The 20014-nt window shown below is 39.3% G+C and overlaps 1 pseudogene; it reads left to right on the top strand.

Annotated features, from left to right (window-relative positions):
* The first annotated feature begins 4198 nt into the window (after window positions 1-4198).
* On the top strand, window positions 4199-10569 carry LOC100980563 (large ribosomal subunit protein eL6-like; annotated as a pseudogene).
* Window positions 10570-20014: the final 9445 nt, after the last annotated feature.

Below are 20014 nucleotides of genomic sequence, written 5' to 3'. Positions count from 1 at the left end.
TTTTGTTTTTTCCCTCAAGCACACCTAAACCATTCCAGAGAGATAAAATTCTTTAGTGATTTTATTTCCAGAAGGAAGTTGAATGCCTTGAAGCATCTGGCCTGATGTCCTCATGTTGTCATAGCTCATAGCTCATCTTTCTTTGTGCCCTGGGCAGCTGATCTGAATATAGAGTATACACGAACTTTGAAGGAAGCTGGTAGGATGGAGTTGGGGCCTCACTGTTTTAATCAAGATGAATTCAAAACCTTTGCTTATCGAGTAGAAAACTTAAACCAGCAGTGAAGAAACAATTGACACTGACAGAAAAGGAAGTGGCAATCAAAAAGGTGCAGGGAGCATAATAAGATTATATTTAACATGGTTATACTCTCCTAGCAGATGACGATGGATTAAATTTACTTGTTGCCTCCATAAATAATTTTAGCATGTGGAATAAGATAGCCTCCTAGAATGTATGAGATAAGAAGTTCAGGAAAATATGTAATAGCTCAAGACAAAACCACGGTTTCCACCTGTATGTCATGGTGATGATGTTTCTCCCTCCTTGAGCTGGGGACTCCCTGTCCAAGCTTCTCCAGCCAATGTTGGGAGCTGCATCACTGGCCACTCCCTTGTGACTCTGCACCTATGTGGGCATCACTGCACACTGCATTTGCCTCTTCTCTTCTGGGGCTCTACTTCATATGGGGGCTATCCACATGGGATACATCAAATGATGACTTGGATCCGGAGTTATTTTTCTCCAAATCGGTCTGCTTCAGGGAAGCACCGAATCTGGCATATGGCAAGTGCTTGAAAATGTTTTTTTGAAAAAAATAAATCCATTATTCCTGAACCCCCTTCCCCACATCCAGCACAGTGCTAAGCACATAGATAATATTTGAGCTTCTTGATGGAGTTTTGCTTTTGTTGCCCAGGCTAGAGTGCAATGGTACAACCTCAGCTCACTGCAACCTCCGCCTTCCGGGTTCAAGTGATTCTCCTGCCTCAGCCTCTGGAGTAGCTGGGATTACAGGTGAGCATCGCCATGCCCGGCTAAATTTTTGTATTCTTAGTAGAGATGGTGTTTCCCCATGTTGGCCAGGTTGGTCTCGAACTCCTGACCTCAGGTGATCTGCCCGCCTTGGTCTCCCAAAGTGCTAGGATTACAGGTGTGAGCCACTGCTCCTGGCCAATATTTGAGCTTGTTTCATTGCCTATGGTGCCCTAAGGGACATGGTGAGGGCCTAAGGCTCAAGCCTAAGGAGTTTACTTTGTCCCTTGCTAAGAGGATACCCAAGAGCCACTCAGAAGCCTCCCAGTGACAAGGCAGGAAGAAGACTATGGGGAAAGGAAGGTGAACAAAGGAAGAGGTGCCTGGAGCCAGTCCTGGTCATGAATGCCTCAGCAACCTTTCCATAGAATACTTCTCTGAGTCCTCTCCTTCATCCAAGACAAAGAAAAGTGATTTCTGGGATCACCACTTCCGTCTCACCCTCTAATAGATATCAAAGGACAAAGTGTTCAACATAGAACCCAAGGAAAGAGACACTAACTGATTGGGTGTCTTTATCCTCACTCAGGGAGTTTTCTCAAATCACACAAACAAGAACAGCACCCACTTTCCCCACCCTCAGCCCCACCCTGAATCTGCTGCTGCTTCTGCTGTGCAGTCTTCTTCACGTAAAGATGAGATCAAGGAGCAAGGATGCAGAACACTCTTGGGACTTTCCCCGGTATTCCAAGGCAAAAGAAGAAACCTAGAGAGAATTAGTAACAACAAACAAATCTCTCTAGGGAAGTGTATAGTACTTTTTAAAAAAGATTCTCCAAAGAAGATATGTAAGTGGTCAAGAAGCACATGAAAAAATGCTCAACATCATTAGCCACAAAAGACATGCAAATCAAAACCACAGTGTGATACCGCTCACACAGGTACAATGGCTAAGATTTAAAAAGACAGAAAGTAAGAGGTATTGGTGAGGACATGGAGAAACTGAAACCCTTCTGCAACGCTACTTGGAGTATAAAATTATGCAGCTTTTTTTGGAAAACAGCTTGCCAGTTTTTCCAAAAGTTAAACAGAATTGTATGACCTAGTAATGCTATATATCCAAGAAAATTAAAAACATGTATTCACACAAAAACATATACTGAAATGTTCATAGAAACATTATTCATAATAACCGAAAGGTAGAGATAACCCAAATTTTTATCAACTGATGAGTAAATGAATAAAAAGTTCTACATCCATATTATGGAATATTATTCAGCCATAAAAGGAACGAGGTATTGATACATTCTACAACATGGATGCACCTTGAAAACATTATGATAAGTAAAACAAGCCAGATATGAAGTCCACTTATTATGTAATTCCATTTAAGTGAAAATCCCAGAATAGGAAAACACATAGAGATAGAAAGTGGATTATTAGAGGGTGTCAGGGGTTGGGTGGAGCGGGGAGGGAGGATGCAGAGTGCCTGCTACTGTGTCAGGGTTTCTTTCAGGAGCAATGAATATATTCTAGAATTACACAGTGATAATAGCTGCACAACCTTTTGAATATATTAAAAGCCACCGAATTGCACACTTCCTAACAGTAAATTATAGGCATGTGAATTATACATCAATTAAAAAATTATAAGAAGAAGCCTTTAGACTTGTTCAAAGGACAATTAGGACCCTGCTGGAAACTCTAATCTCAACTTGAAAAGTTTTGCTAGACTACTTGCCTCTTCATCTCACCCCCCAACTCATACTCCAAAGCAGCCCCAAACCACAGTCCCTAGCTATTACTAAAGGAAAAAAATAGGAGAGACACCAATCAGCATTGGAGGTGACTTGAGAAGCATTTGATGTTTGCAGACATTCCCTGTAGGGTGTGGGGGAGGAGGTTGAACATAGGAACTTGAATTAATGGAAGATAAATTGCTCCATCTCATGAAGGGATCCAATGCTGACTATGAAAGGAAACCAAAGTGTCTCCAGAGAGGCCTCTTTTTAATACCTTCCCATGTGTTGACTATAAGGGAGCGTGGCCAACATAATCCTCTTTAGACACAAATGTATTTGACTTGAAGAGGAGAGGTCATCCTGAGCAATTCTGAGGCTTGCTTGCTTGCTTACTGAGCTCCTCCTTGGGTCCCAACATTTCTGCTGGCCTAACTTCTCCCCTGACTCAGAGGCTGTGGGTTTCTTCTCCTTGAATCCTCTCTCTCCCTGTGATGTGTGTGAGAGAGGAAGGAATGTCAAAGTGCAACACGAGTAGTTGCCTATTTAACTACTTTAAAATCAGCTCTAAAAAACCAAACTGATTCTAACCAACAGAGTGCAAGATTTTCAGTTTTGCCACACTGATGATGGGAATCAATTTGCTACAGCTACTATGAAAAACAGCATGGAGTTTCCTCAAAAAATTAAAAGCTGAACTAAATCACATACCATATTATTCAGCAATCCCACTTCTGGGTATTTATCCAAAATAATCAAAATTAGGATCCTGAAGATATATTAGCACTCTCCTGTTCATTGAGACACTATTCACAATAGCCAAGATATGGAAATAACCTTGATATCCATCAAACTATGAATGGATAAAGAAAATGTGATATATACATACAATAGAATACTATTCAGCCTTTAAAAAGAAGGAAATTCTGCAATATGAAACAACATATCAACCTTGAGGATATTTCATTAAGTGAAATAAGCCAGTCATAGAAAGAAAAATACTGCATGATTCTACTTATATGAGGTATCTAAAATAGTCAAATTGATAGAAGCAAAGGATAGAATGGTGGTAGCCAGGAACTGGGAGAAGTGAGAAGTGGGGAGTTATCAATAAACAGGCATAAAGTTTCAGTTAAGCAGGATGATAAGCTCTAGATATCTGCATTATAATATAGAACATACAGGCAACAATAAGGTCTTGTACACTTAAAAGTTTCCTGAGGGTAGATCTCATGTTGTGTTCTTACCACAATAAAATAAAATTGCCCCCATCCCCACGTCCACCCCCTGCCAAAAAACCTAAATTGATTATCTTCAGAAGATGCTAGGGAACCAACTAGTTTTTGGAAAATTGGTAAATAAAAGTTTAAAATTTTTAAGGTTTCCTTTTGTTTTTACTATGTAAAGTGTGCCACCGAAGAAACAAAAACCACATGGGTACTTAAATTTCAACAAATTCGAGTTCTCTTTCCCATCCTGCAAGATGATGGGTGAAAAAGTTGAGAAGCTGCATACCAAAGAGAAGAAGCCCGAAGCCAAAAAGGCTAATGCTGGTGGCAAAGTGGAAAGGGGTAACCTCAGGGCTAAAAAGCCCAAGAAGGGGAAGCCCCGTTGCAGCTGAAATCCTGCCCTTGTCAGAAGAATTGGCACATATTCCTGATCTGCTATGTATTCTAGAAAGGCCACGTACAAGAGGAAGTACTCAGCCACTAAATCCAAGGTTGAAAAGAAAAAGAAGCTTCTTGCAACTGTTACAAAACCAGTTAGTGGTGACAAGAATGGTGGTATCTGGGTGATTAAACTTCACAAAATGCCTAGATATTATCCTACTGAAGACGTGCCTCAAAAGCTGTTGAGCCATGGCAAAATACCCTTCAGTCGGCACGTGAGAAAACTGCGAGCCAGCATCACCCCCAGGACCATTCTGATCATCCTCATTGGACACCACAGGAGCAAGAGGGTGGTTTTGCTGAAGCAGCTGGCTAGCGGCTTGGTTGGTACTTGTGACTGGACCTCTGGTCCTCAATTGAGTTCCTCTACAAAGAACACACCAGAAATTTGTCATTGCACCTCAACCAGAATTGATATCAGCAATGTAAAAACCCCAAAACATCTTACTGATGCTTACTTCACAAAGAAGAAGCTGCAGAAGCCCAGACATCAGGAAGGTGAGATCCTTGACACAGAAAAAGAGAAATACGAGATTACAGAGCAGTGCAAGATTGATCAGAAAGCTGCGGACTCACAAATTTTGCAAAAATCAAAGCTATTAAACATCAATGACTACTAACATCACAAAAAGAGAGACATTGAGACATACGTAACCTCTAAGGAAGAGCACCTAATAGTGAGGTCCTATGCTTTAAAACAAGAAGAAAGAAGAAAGAAGAAGGAGGAGGAGGACCTGGATTGGTCACTTAGATACAATCAGAAACACAGAGACTAAAGGAACAGAGTAAACTTTACTGTGGGGAAGCAACCAGCTAATTCTAGACTGTAGGAACCTCTTTAGATTAAGTGTTGCATTTCTTTCAATGAATTAATTGTAAGGAAAAATAAGGAGATGAAGGAGAAGCCTATGGATTAAAAGGCACTTAAAAGATGTTTATCAAAAACAGGTAAAGCTAAACAGGTGTTTAGGAATATACACTTAGGTGATAAGACTATTTTTAAAAAGTGAGAAGTGGTTGCAATAAAAGTTAGGACAATGGTTACTTTTGCTGGAAGAGGGGAGATGTTTGAGAGATGGGCATGTAGAGGGCTTCTGAGGTGGCTGGAAAAGTTCTCTTATCATGGGTAGTGTTTACAAGAGTTATACCTTTAAAACCATTATTTTAACTTGTACATTCTCTTTTTATGGTTTTTTGGTACTTACAATATATTTAACAATAAAAAGTTTTTTAAATAAAAATTAATTAAATAAAACAAGCTTTGATGGGAGAAATGGGAAAGAAAAAACAGAAAATGGAGAAAAATATTAGGAATGTAAGAGAGAAAAGGGTCACATTTGTGACCCCACATCTACATTTCATAGCAAAAACAGAACCCATTTTTTTTAATCACAAAGATGATTTTGGGTGTCATCTAGGACTTCCCTCTTCAAAATGCACAGTTAATTTTGGCCACCTATGACCCTGACAATGAAATCCAGGAGGAGGGGGAAGAGCTGGTGGAGAAGAGACTGGAATTGAGACTGGCTAGCTGATTGTGCATGTGCTGGCTGGAAGAATGGGAAACCAACATCTTAAGACCACCATTTGTGAGAGGCCAGAGTGGCAGCACAGCCCCCAAGAAAGAATGTGGAATAGTGTCTTCAGTGACCCCATCAGAGAGACACCAGCATCCCCAGGAGCAGCTGGAGAAGTCAGGACCCATGTAGGGAAATGTCAGCTGTGTCAGAACCATGGGAGCAGAGAAGGAAGGCCTCTGTAAGAGAAATCTTTCTCTGCCTGTCCACATGTCTGTCAGCATGACATTTTGGGTCAATAAATATTCATCAGGATGCACCATTCCAGCTGACCTATGTTACCCCCTCCACTGGAGGAGAAAATAAACAGGACTGTGGGTGCAGAAGACGTCTGCCCCCTTCAGAGGTGCCTTTGTCCTTTGTGTGTGAGCCAGGAGTTCAGATGAATGTTTACCTCCTTGAATCCTTTGGGACTTTTGCATCTAATATCTGGTAGAGAGTCAGCTCCTTCCCTGTGTGTTAAACAGCAATACAGTGCCATCAACATTGTCAACTGTCAGAGAATAACATTCAAATGGAGGTTAGCTAATCAATGAGCAACTCTTTCTGTTACCTGCTAATGGGAGGGTTCCCCAGGTGGAGTTTGTTTCTTCCTTTTTTGTGCTCCCAACATCTGTTTTCATACATCTGTTTTGGCTTTTCCTCTCATTGCTATTGTTTCTGTATCTGTCTCCACAGTGAGACTGGGAACCTCTCACTAATTTCATCAATATTGATTGAGCAACTCTTATGTACAAAGCATTATGCTAGCTAAAGTGGCAAACAAAGGAGTAACTCCTAGAGCTAAGAGGCAGATATTAAACAACCACACAAATACATGCATAATTATACATTATGTGAGTGCTAAGAGAGTGAAGGGTGAGATGAATGATTACCCAGGGAAGTCTGTTGGATAGTTCCACATTAGGAAAGGCTTCAGTGAGAAAGAATGTGGAGGGATTGGCCAGGCTAGGGACAGGGGAGTGTGTTTCTGGGCAGGGAGTATGTCCAGAGCAGGGGGTAAGAGGAACCCTGGTGCAAGCCAGGGATGGAGAAGCAGGGCCATAATATGAAGAGCCTGGTAGACCATGATAAGGATCTTAGAGTTTTAACCTAAGTACCACAGGAAGGGGTACATGTTTAGAAATGGGGAGATCACTTATAACACTGGACAAGCAGAATGATGATGGAGGCAGAAACAAGAGTGAAGAAGACAGTGATGAAGAAGTCAGCAGATCTGAGAGGTATCTGGGTGACATATTTGGTAGTGTTCTCAGGTGGATGCAAGCAGTAAAGGGTCATTCCAAAACTTCTGGAATGAACATGAACATAGATAAAGGTGTCATTTATGAGCATAACTCAATATCAAAACAAGACAAGACTAGTACACGCACACACACACACACACACACACACGGCATGACTAAACTCATTTACAATTATCGATACAAAACTCATTTACAATTATCAATACAAAAACTCTAAATAAAAAATTAGCAAAGGTAACCACCCAGTAGCATAATACTAGTAGCTAACACTTAATGAAGTATTACTATTTACCACAGGCCAAACACTGTTCTAGAATTTTATTACCTCATTAAATTAATATTTGCTTATAACATAATTACTTGCATTAACTCATTTATCTCCACAACCACCATATGAGAAAAGTACTATTATTATCCTCATTTCACTGATTGGTGAATTGTAGCTCAGAGAGGTGGGCTATTTTTCGTGAATCAGCATAGATGACATTCCCAGACATAATGGCTCCTTTCCATGTAGGATTCCATTTATATGAAGAGGCAATACTAATCCATGGTGTCAGGACAGTGGTTACCTCTGTGGAAGGTATTTACTGGGGAGGAACATGAAGGCCCTTCTTGGGTACTAGAACTGTTATTTGCTAGATCTGGGTGGTGGTTGTGATATATGCATATGGAGTTGTAAACTTAAGACTTGCACACTTTGCTATATGTATTTTTGAACTCAAAAGAAAAGGTATGTGGAGGACATATAGAAGACAAATATTCAATATCTTTATATATGATGAGCTCTAAAAACCAATGAAAAGTGAACATCAATCCATTAGTGGATGAAGGATATAAACACAGAGCTCACAAATAAAGAAATATAAGTGGAAAATAAATTTGTATGAAATATATGTAAACAGTAAATAAAGAAATGCAAGTTAAATATTAATGAAATATTTTTCTCCTAGCAAATTGATCAAAATAAAAAAGGTTGATAATACTTAGTGTCAGTGATAATATGGGGAAATAGATATGCAAATGCTGTGGAAGTAGAAATTGTTACAAATTTTCTGAGGCTAATTTGGCTGCATGTATCAAAGTCTTTTCAGTTGTTACACTTTGAAACAGCAGCGATTCTAGTTCTATAAATTCATCATAAAGAATTACTTGGCCAGGCTTGGTAGCTCACACCTGTAATCCTAGCACTTTGGGAGGCTGAGGCAGGTGGACTGCCTGAGCTCAGGAGTTTGAGACCAGCCTGAGCAATACAGTAAAACCCCATCTCCAGTAAAAAAAAAAAATATAAAAATTAGCTGGGCGTGGTGGTGGGCAACTGGAGTCCCAGCTACTCAGGAGGCTGAGGCAGAAGAATTGCTTGAACCCTGGAGGCGGAGGTTGCAGTGAGCCAAGATCATGCCACTGCACTCCAGTCTGGGCAACAGAGAGAGACTCCATCACAAAAAAAAAAAAAAGAAAAGAAAAAAGAAAAAAGAAAAAAAAAAGGACAAGCTCCATTCCTAGATGGCCGAATAGGAACAGCAACACACTCCATTCCAAGATGGCCAAATAGGAACAGCTCCTGTCTGCAGCTCCCAGCATGACTGATGCAGAAGATGGGTGATTTCTGCATTTCCAACTGAGGTACCTGGTTCATCTCCTTGGCACTGGTTGGACAGTGGGTGCAGCCCATGGAGGGCGAGCTGAAGCAGGGCGGGGTGTCGCCTCACCCAGGAAGCACAAGGGGTCAGGGGATTTCCCTTTCCTAGCCAAGGGAAGCTGTGTCAGACTGTACCCAGAAAAATGGGACACTTCTGCCCAAATACTGCGCTTTTCCCAAGGTCTTAGCAACCGACAGACAAGGTGATCCTCTCCTGTGCCTGGCTTGGTGGGTCCAACACCCACGGGGCCTTGCTCACTGCTAGCGCAGCAGTCTGAGATCAAACTGCAAGGCGGCAGCCTGGCTAGGGGAGGGGCATCCACCATTGCTGAGGCTTGAGTAGGTAACCAAAGTGACCGGGAAGCCTGAACTGGGCAGAACCCATTGCAGCTCAGCAAAGCCTACTGCCTCTACAGACCCCACCTCTGTGGGCAGGGCATAGCTGAACAAAAGGCAGCAGAAAACTTCTGCAGACTTAAACATCCCTGTCTGACAGCTCCAAAGAGAGCAGTGGTTCTCCCAGCATGGCATTTGAGCTCTGAGAATGGACAGACTGCCTCCTCAAGTGGGTCCCTGACCCTCGTGTAGCCTAACTGGGAGACACCTCCCAGTAGGGGCCGACAGACACCTCATATAGGTGGGTGCCCCTCTGGGACAAAGCTTCCAGAGGAAGGATCAGGCAGCAATATTTGCTGTTCTGCAGCCTCCACTAGTGACACTCAGGCCAACAGGGTCTGGAGTAGACCTCCAGCAAACTCCAACAGACCTGCAGCTGAGGGACCTGACTGTTAGAATGAAAACTAACAAACAGAAAGGAATAGCATCAACATCAAAAAAAAGGACATCTACACCAAAACCCCATCTGTAGGTCACCAACATCAAAGACCAAAGGTAGATAAAACCACAAAGATGGAGAGAAACCAGAGCAGAAAAGCTGAAAATTCTAAGAACCAGAGCTCCTCTTCTCCTCCAAAGGATAGCAGCTCCTCGCCAGCAATGGAACAAAGCGGGATGGAGAATGACTTTGACAAGGTGACAGAAGTAGGCTTCAGAAGGTCAGTAATAATAAACTTCTCTGAGCTAAAGGAGCATGTTCAAACCCACTGCAAGGAAGCTAAAAACCTTGAAAAAAGGTTAGATCAATGGCTAACTAGAATAAACAGTGTAGAGAAGACCTTAAATGACCTGATGGAGCTGAAAACCATGGCATGAGAACTACGTGATGCCTGCACAAGCTTCAATAGCTGATTTGATCAAGTGGAAGAAAGGGTATCTGTGATTAAAGATCAAATTAATGAAATAAAGCATGAAGACAAGGTTAGAGAAAAAAAGAGTAAAAAAAGAAAAAAAAGAATTACTCCAAGTATGTATTTGGTTATACAGATAATCATCATAACTCTGTTGTTAAAAGCAAAAATCTGGAAACTACCTGTGAATATGTGATTAGTGAAAAAAGTATTTTATATTCATATAACAGCACAATATGCAGCCATTAAAAGTGATAATGTTGATCAATATTTATTGGCATGAAAATATGGCCATGATATATTATTTAAATCTTTAAAATTGAGGGCCAGGCACAATGGCTCACGCCTGTAATCCCAGCAGTTTGGAAGGCCGAGGCAGGCAGATCACTTGAGGCCAGGAGTTCAAGACCAGCCTGACCAACATGGTGAAACGCTGTCTCTACAAAAAGTACAAAAATTAGCTGGGCATGGTGGCATGCATCTGTAATCCCAGCTACTTGGGAGGCTGAGGCATGAGAATCGCTTGAACCCAGGAGGCAGAGGTTGCAGTGAACCGAGATCTCACCAATGCACTCGAGCCTGGGTGACAGAGCAAAACTCCATCTTAAAAAAAATTAATTAATTAATTAAATTAAAAAAATCACATGTAATTATTGTGTGTATAATATATAAATAAAATTGTATATATGTATGATATAGGTATATATGTCTAATGTATATATAATTATATCTACGTTGGATGGTTGGCTGGATATGAACCAAAATGGTAAGAGTAGTTGTTGGCTGGTAGAATTACTAGGTGGCACTTACTTCTTCTCTACAATTTTTTGTACTTCATGAATTTTTTTAAATTTTAAGTTCTGGGACACATGTGGTGAATGTGCAGGTTTGTTACATAGGTATACATGTGCCATGGTGGTTTGCTGCATCTATCAACCCGTCATCTAGATTTTAAGCCCTGCATGCATTAGGTATTTGTCATAATGCTGTCCCTCCCCTTTCCCCCCAAACCCCGACAGGCTCTGGTGTGTGATGTTCCCTTTCCTGTGTCGACATGCTCTCATTGTTCAACTCCCACTTATGAGTGAGAACATGAGGTGTTTGGTTTTCTGTTTCTGTGTTAGTTTGCTGAGGATGATGGTTTCCAGCTTCATCCATGTCCCTGCAAAGGACATGAACTCATTCTTTTTTATGGCTGCATAGTGTTCCATGGTGTATATGTGCCACATTTTCTTTATCCAGTTTATCATTGATGGGCATTTGGGTTGGTTCCAAGTCTTTGCTATTGTAAATAGTGCTGCAATAAACATACATGTGCACACGTCTTTATACTAGAATGATTTATAATCCTTTGGGCATATACCCAGTAATGGAATTGCTGAGTCAAATGGTACTTCTGGTTCTAGATCCTTGAGGAATCGCCACACTGTCTTCCACAATGGTTGAACTAATTTACACTCCCACCAACAGTGTAAAAGTGTTCCTATTTCTCCATATCCTTGCCAGCATCTGTTGTTTCCAGACTTTTTAATGTTCACCATTCTAACTGGTGTGAGATGGTATCTCATTATGGTTTTGATTTGCATTTCTCTAATAACCAGTGTTGACAAGCTTTTTTCCCCATGTTTCTTGGCCACATAAATGTCTTCTTTTGAGAAGTGCCTGTTCATATCCTTTGCCCACTTTTTCATGTTGTTTTTTTCTTGTAAATTTGTTTAAGTTCTTTGTATATTCTGGATATTAGCCCTTTGTCAGATGGATAGATTGCAAAAATTTCCTCCCATTCTGTAGGTTGCCTGTTGACTCTGATGATAGTTTCTTTTGCTGAGCAGAAGCTCTTTAGTTCAATTAGATCCCATTTGTCAATTTTCACTTTTATTGCAATTGCTTTTGGTGTTTTAGTCATAAAGTCTTTGTGTATCCCGATGTCCTGAATGGTATTGTCTAGGTTTTCTTCTGGAGTTTTTATGATTTTAGGTTTTACATTTAAGTCTTTAATCCATCTTGAGTTAATTTTTGTATATGGTGTAAGGAAGGGGTCCAGTTTCTGTTTTCTGCATATGGCTAGCCAATTTTCCCAGCACCATTTATTAAACAGGGCATCCTTTCCCCATTGCTTGTTTTTGTTGGGTTTGTTGAAGATCAGATGGTTGTAGATGTGTGGTGTTATTTCTGAGGCCTCTGTTCTGTTCCATTGGTCTCTATATCTGTTTTGGTACCAGTAACATGCTGTTTTGGTTACTGTAGCGTCAGGTAGCATGATGCCTCCAGCTTTGTTCTTTTGGCTTAGGATTGTCTTGGCTATATGGGCTCTTTTTTGGTTCCATATGAAATTTAAAGTAGTTTTTTCTAGTTCTGTGAAGAAAGTCAATGGTAGCTTGATGGGGACAGCATTGAATCTATAAATTACTTTGGGCAGTATGGCCATTTTCATGATATTGATTCTTCCTGTCCACAAGCATGGAATTTTTTTCCATCTGTTTGTGTCCTCTCTTATTTCCTTGAGCAACGGTTTGTAGTTCTCCTTGAAGAGGTCCTTCATATCCCTCATAAGTTGTATTCCTAGGTATTTTATTTTCTTTGCAGCAATTGTGAATGGGAGTTTACTCATGATTTGGCTCTCTGTTATTGGTGTATAGGAATGCTTGTGATTTTTGCACATTGATTTTGTATCTGAGACTTTGCTGAAGTTGCTTATCAGCTTAAGGAGTTTTTGGGCGGAGATGATGGGGTTTTGTAAATATACAATCATGTCATTGCAAACAGACAATTTGACTTCCTCTTCTTCCTATTTGAATACCCTTTTTTGCCTTCTCTTCCCTGATCATGAATTTTTATAATACAAATTTTATAATCATATATGTAATATATATTCAAAATAAAAAAGATAGCACATTTATCTAGATTTTCTAGCAATTTTTATTTTTAAGCTTCGTCTACCTTGTTTTTCTTTAAATAGTAAAACAAGCTTTAAAAGGCAGTAATTACCATACACATAGTGCAGGGGTTCTTACTTGGGGTGTTGATTCTCACCTGGGTGGAGTAGTTTGAGAATGCCTAATATGTTCTAAACATCTTTTATGAGTTTGGAGAGTTTTCCACATTGTCACTCCACAAAGTGGGGCCAGAACTCACTGTTTCAGGCTCCCTTGCTGCTGACCTGAGAGCATGAGTCTTTGCATCCATGTGAGTCCCAGCTTGGAAGGTAATGCTACAACGAGGTAGACATGCATGGTGTCCATTCCAGGTAAACATGACCACAGGAGCTCAGTGGCTGAGCTCCTGGCATCTAGTTCCAAGCATTATCAATGCAAGCTACAGTGTCTCTGCAAGAAGCAGAGTTGTTGCCAAGCATTTGCAGTGACGACGTTTTCAATGGAGCAGATCGTACAGTGTGATTTGATGTTTCTGGCCTGATACTTCCTAAGTCTGCTTCTCTTGCCCTCCAGGAGATTCTGTGAGTTGCTTAATATTTCGATAATTTGTTTTCTTTGCCTAAACTAGAGTAGATTCTACTATTTGCAACGAAGAACTATGCCGAATAGTATTACCTTCATCTCCATTTTACAGATGAAGAAAGTGAACCTTTTTTAAAAATGAAGAAAATTTCCTAAGATTACACAGCCAATAAGTAATGAGGCAAGACTTAAGTGCAAGACCTTTGAGTCAAAGTCTAGGTTCTTCCTACCATGCCATGCTGCTATCTGGAAGATATGTACATATATTTTTACAAAGATTATTAATAATTATAACCTTTGTAATTATATTTGAGTATGGGATATCCCAGAGGAATTTAAAACTAAGATATTCCAATACTCACCATGAAGTGAGGTCATCAATAAAAACAAATGTTACCACTTCACAAATAATTACTGTGTGCCAACACTGCCCATCAGCTATGGGAGGGATCCCAGAGATTAAACACTCTCATTTACAGATGAGGAGCTTGCAGCCCAGAAACATGATAGAATTTTCCTGTTTCAGTCAGTAGGGGAGAGTGAGGAGAGAAAAGCAATTTGTTGACTCCCTTTTCCTTTATATCAGTGGAGGGTGAAGCCACTTATTAACCCATTTAGAAATGCTTGTATCACACAAGTTCAATGCCTAAATGAAAATCTTATTTTAAATGTTAGAAGAAATAAATATTGAATCTATGAGGAATAACCATATTTAAAATATTGCCAACCAGTCCCAGAGATACCCTAGACTACAACAGCATCATCAGCCCTTCAGGGTGTGTAACTGAGAAGCCTAAAATAGCTTTTGAGAGAAACCTCATGAAAACATCCCCTGGGGAGCTGAGATCACATTTCCACCCAGCTCTGAAACACAGAATTTATTTGACCAGATTCAATGCAAGAAAATTGTTCCTTCTGCAGAAATTGGGAAAAATGTTAAATCCCTTGTGAATCCATGGAAAAATGTAAGATTTAGTGTCTAAATGTTTTAAAATAAAAACATTTTATAATAGACATTACTATCTCCATGTTCATAGATAATATTTTTTGTTTTAATAAAATCCAAGATGTGTTTTACCCTAAGGGCCATTTCTATTGAATCTGGAGGGGGAGAAAAAAACCAACTTGAGTTATACAAGGAAAACTGAATCTTTAAATTTCTGATTCATTTCCCCTTAAATCATCCAAACATTGCTTTTTATGGGCTATGTAATAGCAAAACAGTCTCTGAGGGGGTGTTAAAGCATTTCAAGCCTTGCTTCCCTTAAAATAAAGTAACATAAAATAAGTTTTAAAAGGAGGAAGCAGGCTTCAAGTGAATCTAAATGGTTTACAAAAGGTCTCATCAGGCCAATATCTAAAATGTTTAAGTGAATTGTTAATTTTTAAAATTCTCCTTTTCCTGTTTAATAGTGGAATCTTGCATGAAGACTGTCTTGAATGCTTAAAATATGTCTTCCTATCGGAATAAGAATAAACTTGGTCTCTGAAAAGAGAGCACTCTGCCTTTCTCCATTAGAAATCACCTTGAGATATTTTAAAGTAAAGGAATCGTACCAATTTAAACCATATGCTTGTTTACATCTAATTTATCAGATAACTATTGGAAAATTTTACCTAACTAAGAGTCTTCTTTTTCGTAACCATTGGCTGATTCAAATAGCGGAGTGTGCAGTTCACTTAGGGCCAAATGCAGAATCACGTTAATAGAATTTGAACTTCTTCCATTTTTTAACTCTATTATTGAGATGAATGTTGAATGAAATCAGCTCACTTTTGCCTTAAGCTCTTTTTTATTTTAGTTCTCCCATGGGCCTACTTACATGAATAATAACTTAGGTTGTTTGGAAAGAAAGTCTAAGAAAGCTAATAGCCAGTCGCGGTGGCTCATGCCTGTAATCCCAGCCGTTTGGGAGGCTGAGGTGGGCAGATCACCTGAGGTCAGGAGTTTGAGACCAGACTGACCAACATGGAGAAACCCCATCTTTACTAAAAAAGCAAAATTAGCAGAGCATGGTGGCACATGCCTGTAATCCCAGCTATTTGGGAGGCTGAGGCAGGAGAATCGCTCTCCAGCCAGAGCAACAAGAGTGAAATTCTGTCTCCAAAAAAAAAAAAACAAAAAAGGCTAATATTGAACGAAACATTTTCTCAAAAATAGTTTAAGACATTGCACTAGTTTGCAAAGCAGAAGAAATCTACCATACATTCTACATTTCCAAGTAATTGGTGAATTGTCCATTTGAATTTTTAGCTGGTTAAATTTTTGGCTGCCTTGAATCTGAAGAAAGACGGGCAGAGATAACAGCATAGTATCTTAAGCAGAAATCTAAGGAAGCCATTCAGAAATTCATCCATTCATTCCATCATCATTTATTCAGTGACAACTATGGGCAGGCAAGATGTTTGGGACTGGAGATATAACAGTGAATCATGGAGCAGGTATTTTCAAAGAAATTGGATGACAAGAGATCTGTTTGGGAGGGCCACAGTTTGGTAAAACAAATACTAATTCTGGGACTCATTTGTAGCATGTTTTATATTTTTAGAGAAAGGAAACATCAAAGCACAAATGGTGACATCTCTTCATTTTTAGTCCTGTGATATTTGGCCAATGTTTTGCATACCCTGAAGAGCAATTCCTATCTGAGATCCAATAACTTCACTCACTAGAGCACATATGATACCCTGGAACATTCATCATTTACCTCTAGTATGCATCTCACCTCTATTTTACTTGCTCCCAGCTTTGGGTCTTTGCCTCCTAGTTCACTATGAAAATTGAAGTGATTGAACTTGTATTATCCCAACCTTCTTTTTGCCACCTTCAAATTTATCTATGTCCTATACATTTAATGCAATTCCAATAAATAGTATTTCCAATATTCAAGAAGGAACTTGCAGTTCATGCAGAAAAATAACATGTGAGAAAACTCAGAAATCTTAAAAATAAAAATGAGAGACAGTTAGCCTTACTAGACAATGCAATATATTTTGGAACTCCAATAAGTAAAAAAGTTTAACATTAGACAAAAAGTGGAAAATCCATGGAGTAGAATAAAGAGTTCAGAAATAGATTCAAATTCTATGAAGGTTCGGTTTATGACAAAGGTGCCATTTCAGACTGGGTAAGGAAGGAAGGGAAGAATTCAAAACATGACGTTGGACAACTGGCTGACCACTGGAAAAAATATTAAAACTGTATTTATCTCATCAAAAATAAATTCCAGATGGATTAAAGATATAAATTTAAAAAATAAAAGATTTTGAAGAAGGCATGAGGAGTAACAGGGACCATATTTACCTTCCTGTCTGAAACAACTAAGAAAAAAGACAAAAATACAATGATTTTAAAACATTAGACAACAGGCAACAAATGACAATGATCCTTGAGAGACACGAAACAAACTATATGAACCCTATTATTGCCCCAGCTCACTGCCTGGAAAGAGTTTTGAGGCCACAGCATAGGGAAGGGGAAACCACCTAGAGCCCAATGATCTCAAGAAATTGAGGAGATGGAGCTAGAGCTGGAGTCCAGGAGGGCCAAGGCAGCTGAAGCTCACAGGGCAGAGTACCAGAGAAAACTGCAGTCCAGAAAGAGAACCCTGGAGATCTTCAGAGGATCCCCTTGCAGTATTCAACTCAGTACTACTCAGCAAATGTGTGTGAGTAAACTAGCAGAGGACCCAGATGCTGGGAAACAACCATCTGAAAGGACTAAAGAGAACAGTGTCTCACAATGGACTGGAAATAGTTCCTGTTCCCATCAACCAGAGTGAAACACCTCAAAACTCACAAGGCGTCATGTAAACTACTCATAAGAGTTTTGCCTCATTAATGGGGGGAAAATATCCCTACTAAATGCTTATCTGGTCTTGCCTAACAGCTTAAAAACAAGACTAAAATGAACCAGAAAAAAATCAAGAATATTTACAAGATTACAAAAATAATAAACATCCAACAAGGTAAAATTTACAGGATCTGGTATCCACTAAAAAGTTACCAAGTATGCAATGAAGCAGGAAAATGGACCCATAATACCAGTGGTTAATTCTGATGAACCAAGTAGGAAAAGACTTAACTTGTTTCACTGTATTTCCTTCAGTCTCTTAAAATTACATAAATATATAAAAATGTACTATATATTTATATATAAGATATATGTGTTTTATGTATGCAAATGTGCATTTATATATACTATATATATATATATACACACACACACACATCTACTTCCTCCTGTCTACCTACTCTGCAGACTATCTAGAAATATAGATGGAGAAAAAATACACAAGAGATGATAGCAGGCATAGAGAATATATTGAAAAGTTTGACAAGATGTTAATTGTGAGTCCCATAAGGAAAAGAGAAAGTAGAAAGAAATGGCTGAGATCTTCCTAGAACTCATAAAAACATCCACAGGTGTAAGAAGCAGGCCAGGACTGCTCTAGTGGGTTAAGGATATATATATATATATATACACACACACACACACACACATATATATATATAATTTGAAAGGATCAGAATGTTCATTAATGTGGACTGTAAAATTATAGTATAATTATGTTATAGATGCTATGTAGCCATAAAGTATACTAAAGGAGCTATTTTTTATGTCAGGATATGGACCAACCTCCAAGTCTCCAAAATATACTGCTAGGAGAAAAAGCAAGGAGGAAAGCAACACATAGAGTATACCATCTTTGTATGGAAATGGAGGTGGAGAAAGTCACATTCACACACAGATATAAATACCTATTTGGTTGTAAATGAACAAAATATTTCTGGTATGATACACATATAAATAAGTAATAATGGTTGCCTCTGCAGTGTTGGATAGGCTGGGTGACAGGAATAGAAGGAATAGTTTGTTCCTTGTATATATTTTTGCATCTGAAATTCTGCAGGAGGTGCGACTATCATCTATGTAGATCAACCAATAAGAAAATTTAAAAGCAAACCCCAGCACAATCAAAATGGTCTTCCGCTCTGGCCAGCCAAGTCCTTTTCCCTTTAACTACCTTCTCTGGCCTTTTACAGTCTGTCACTTCTTGGAAAAACTTGGAATTGAGAATTTAAAAGCATGAGGATATCTTTCCTCTATAAGCATTAAACCCAAGGCTGGAGCTCTGTATGGGTTTGCAACAGACTGCTTTTAAATCCACAGGGTGGAGAATTTAGCTTATTTTTAAATTAGGTGGAATTCAGAAAAGAGCTGCCAAAATGATTAAATGGACTGGAGAGACTGGTTTATAAAGAAAGATGAAAAGACCTAAATGTGTGTAATTTGGCGACATGACAGCAGGCCTGGACTGTGGTTAACACATACAAGTACTGAATTTGATGAGTTCAAACACCAGTAAAGGAGCAGAGTAGTTGAGGATATAAGTAGGAAGAGAAAGGAGAAAATACGAAAAGAAAAATAAAGTGAACAGATACTCAGACAAAAGTCTTAGTTGGCCTGTCTGTCTCTAACTACAGAGAGGCATCTCCAGGGAAGCAACTGATGTCTTGTTTCTTGGATACTATCCTAGAACACCTTTACCTTCTCAGCAATTATAAGCTGAAACCAGCTGCCAGACCAGGGGGTTAGAGGTCACCAGAAAAGCTTTTATCTCAACTTAAGCTCCCCTTTCCCACTGTCTATCTCCCTGATCTGGCACTTTGCTGTATTCAAGTGGCTATTTTGCTTCCATGTGCATAACCAATAAGGGGCAGACAGCCTTTTAGGGAGGAGTCTATGCAGAGTACATTGATCATTCAGTCATATTTCAAGTTTCACTGGGTGTCTATGGTAAGTCTGAGAAAGAAGATTGCAGTTCCCTGCTACTGACTGTCAAGGAGTTTGTGGTAGCTCCTGATAGTTCTATCAAGAAGGGACAAGTGAGATTGCCACGTGGACACAGACCAGCTTAACAGCAGCACTGTGAGCACTATGCTGCACATTGGATGGTCCTATGTCCCTAATCAGCCTCTCACTGAGCCCATCTCTGGAGAATATTAAAAAGTCACATTATTGCTATGCCATTGAAAATGAGTACCATGGGGGTGACTTTGCTTGCTTGTAATGTAACTGCCCAGTCTCTTCACCTGCTACATCTAGTCCATTCCTTTTATTTCATATTCACTAATTCTTAGTCCATATTTATTTGGGCTTGCAAATTAACTTGCCAGAGTATATGCTCAAGGGTGTGCAAATTGATGTGGGTGCATATATAAAAATCTACATTTGTATGTATATGTAATCATGCACAAGTCTGTGTGTGCATTTCTGGATTCACATCCATGTGTTGCTGTGTATATGAGAAAATGCACATATGGGTAAAATGAACCAAAAATTAATTTAAGAAACACTCTGGTAGGGATTCCAAAACTAATACATAAGAGCATATTTTAAAAACCATTCTTGGTTTATGTTTATTTTAAATTTTCTCCATTTTTCAAATGAAGGA

The sequence above is a fragment of the Pan paniscus genome, chromosome 1 (assembly GCF_029289425.2).
Source record: "Pan paniscus chromosome 1, NHGRI_mPanPan1-v2.0_pri, whole genome shotgun sequence".
Classification (NCBI taxonomy): domain Eukaryota; kingdom Metazoa; phylum Chordata; class Mammalia; order Primates; family Hominidae; genus Pan; species Pan paniscus.
Note: the sequence above shows the minus strand (reverse complement) of the source record. Positions and strands in the feature narration are given on the sequence as shown.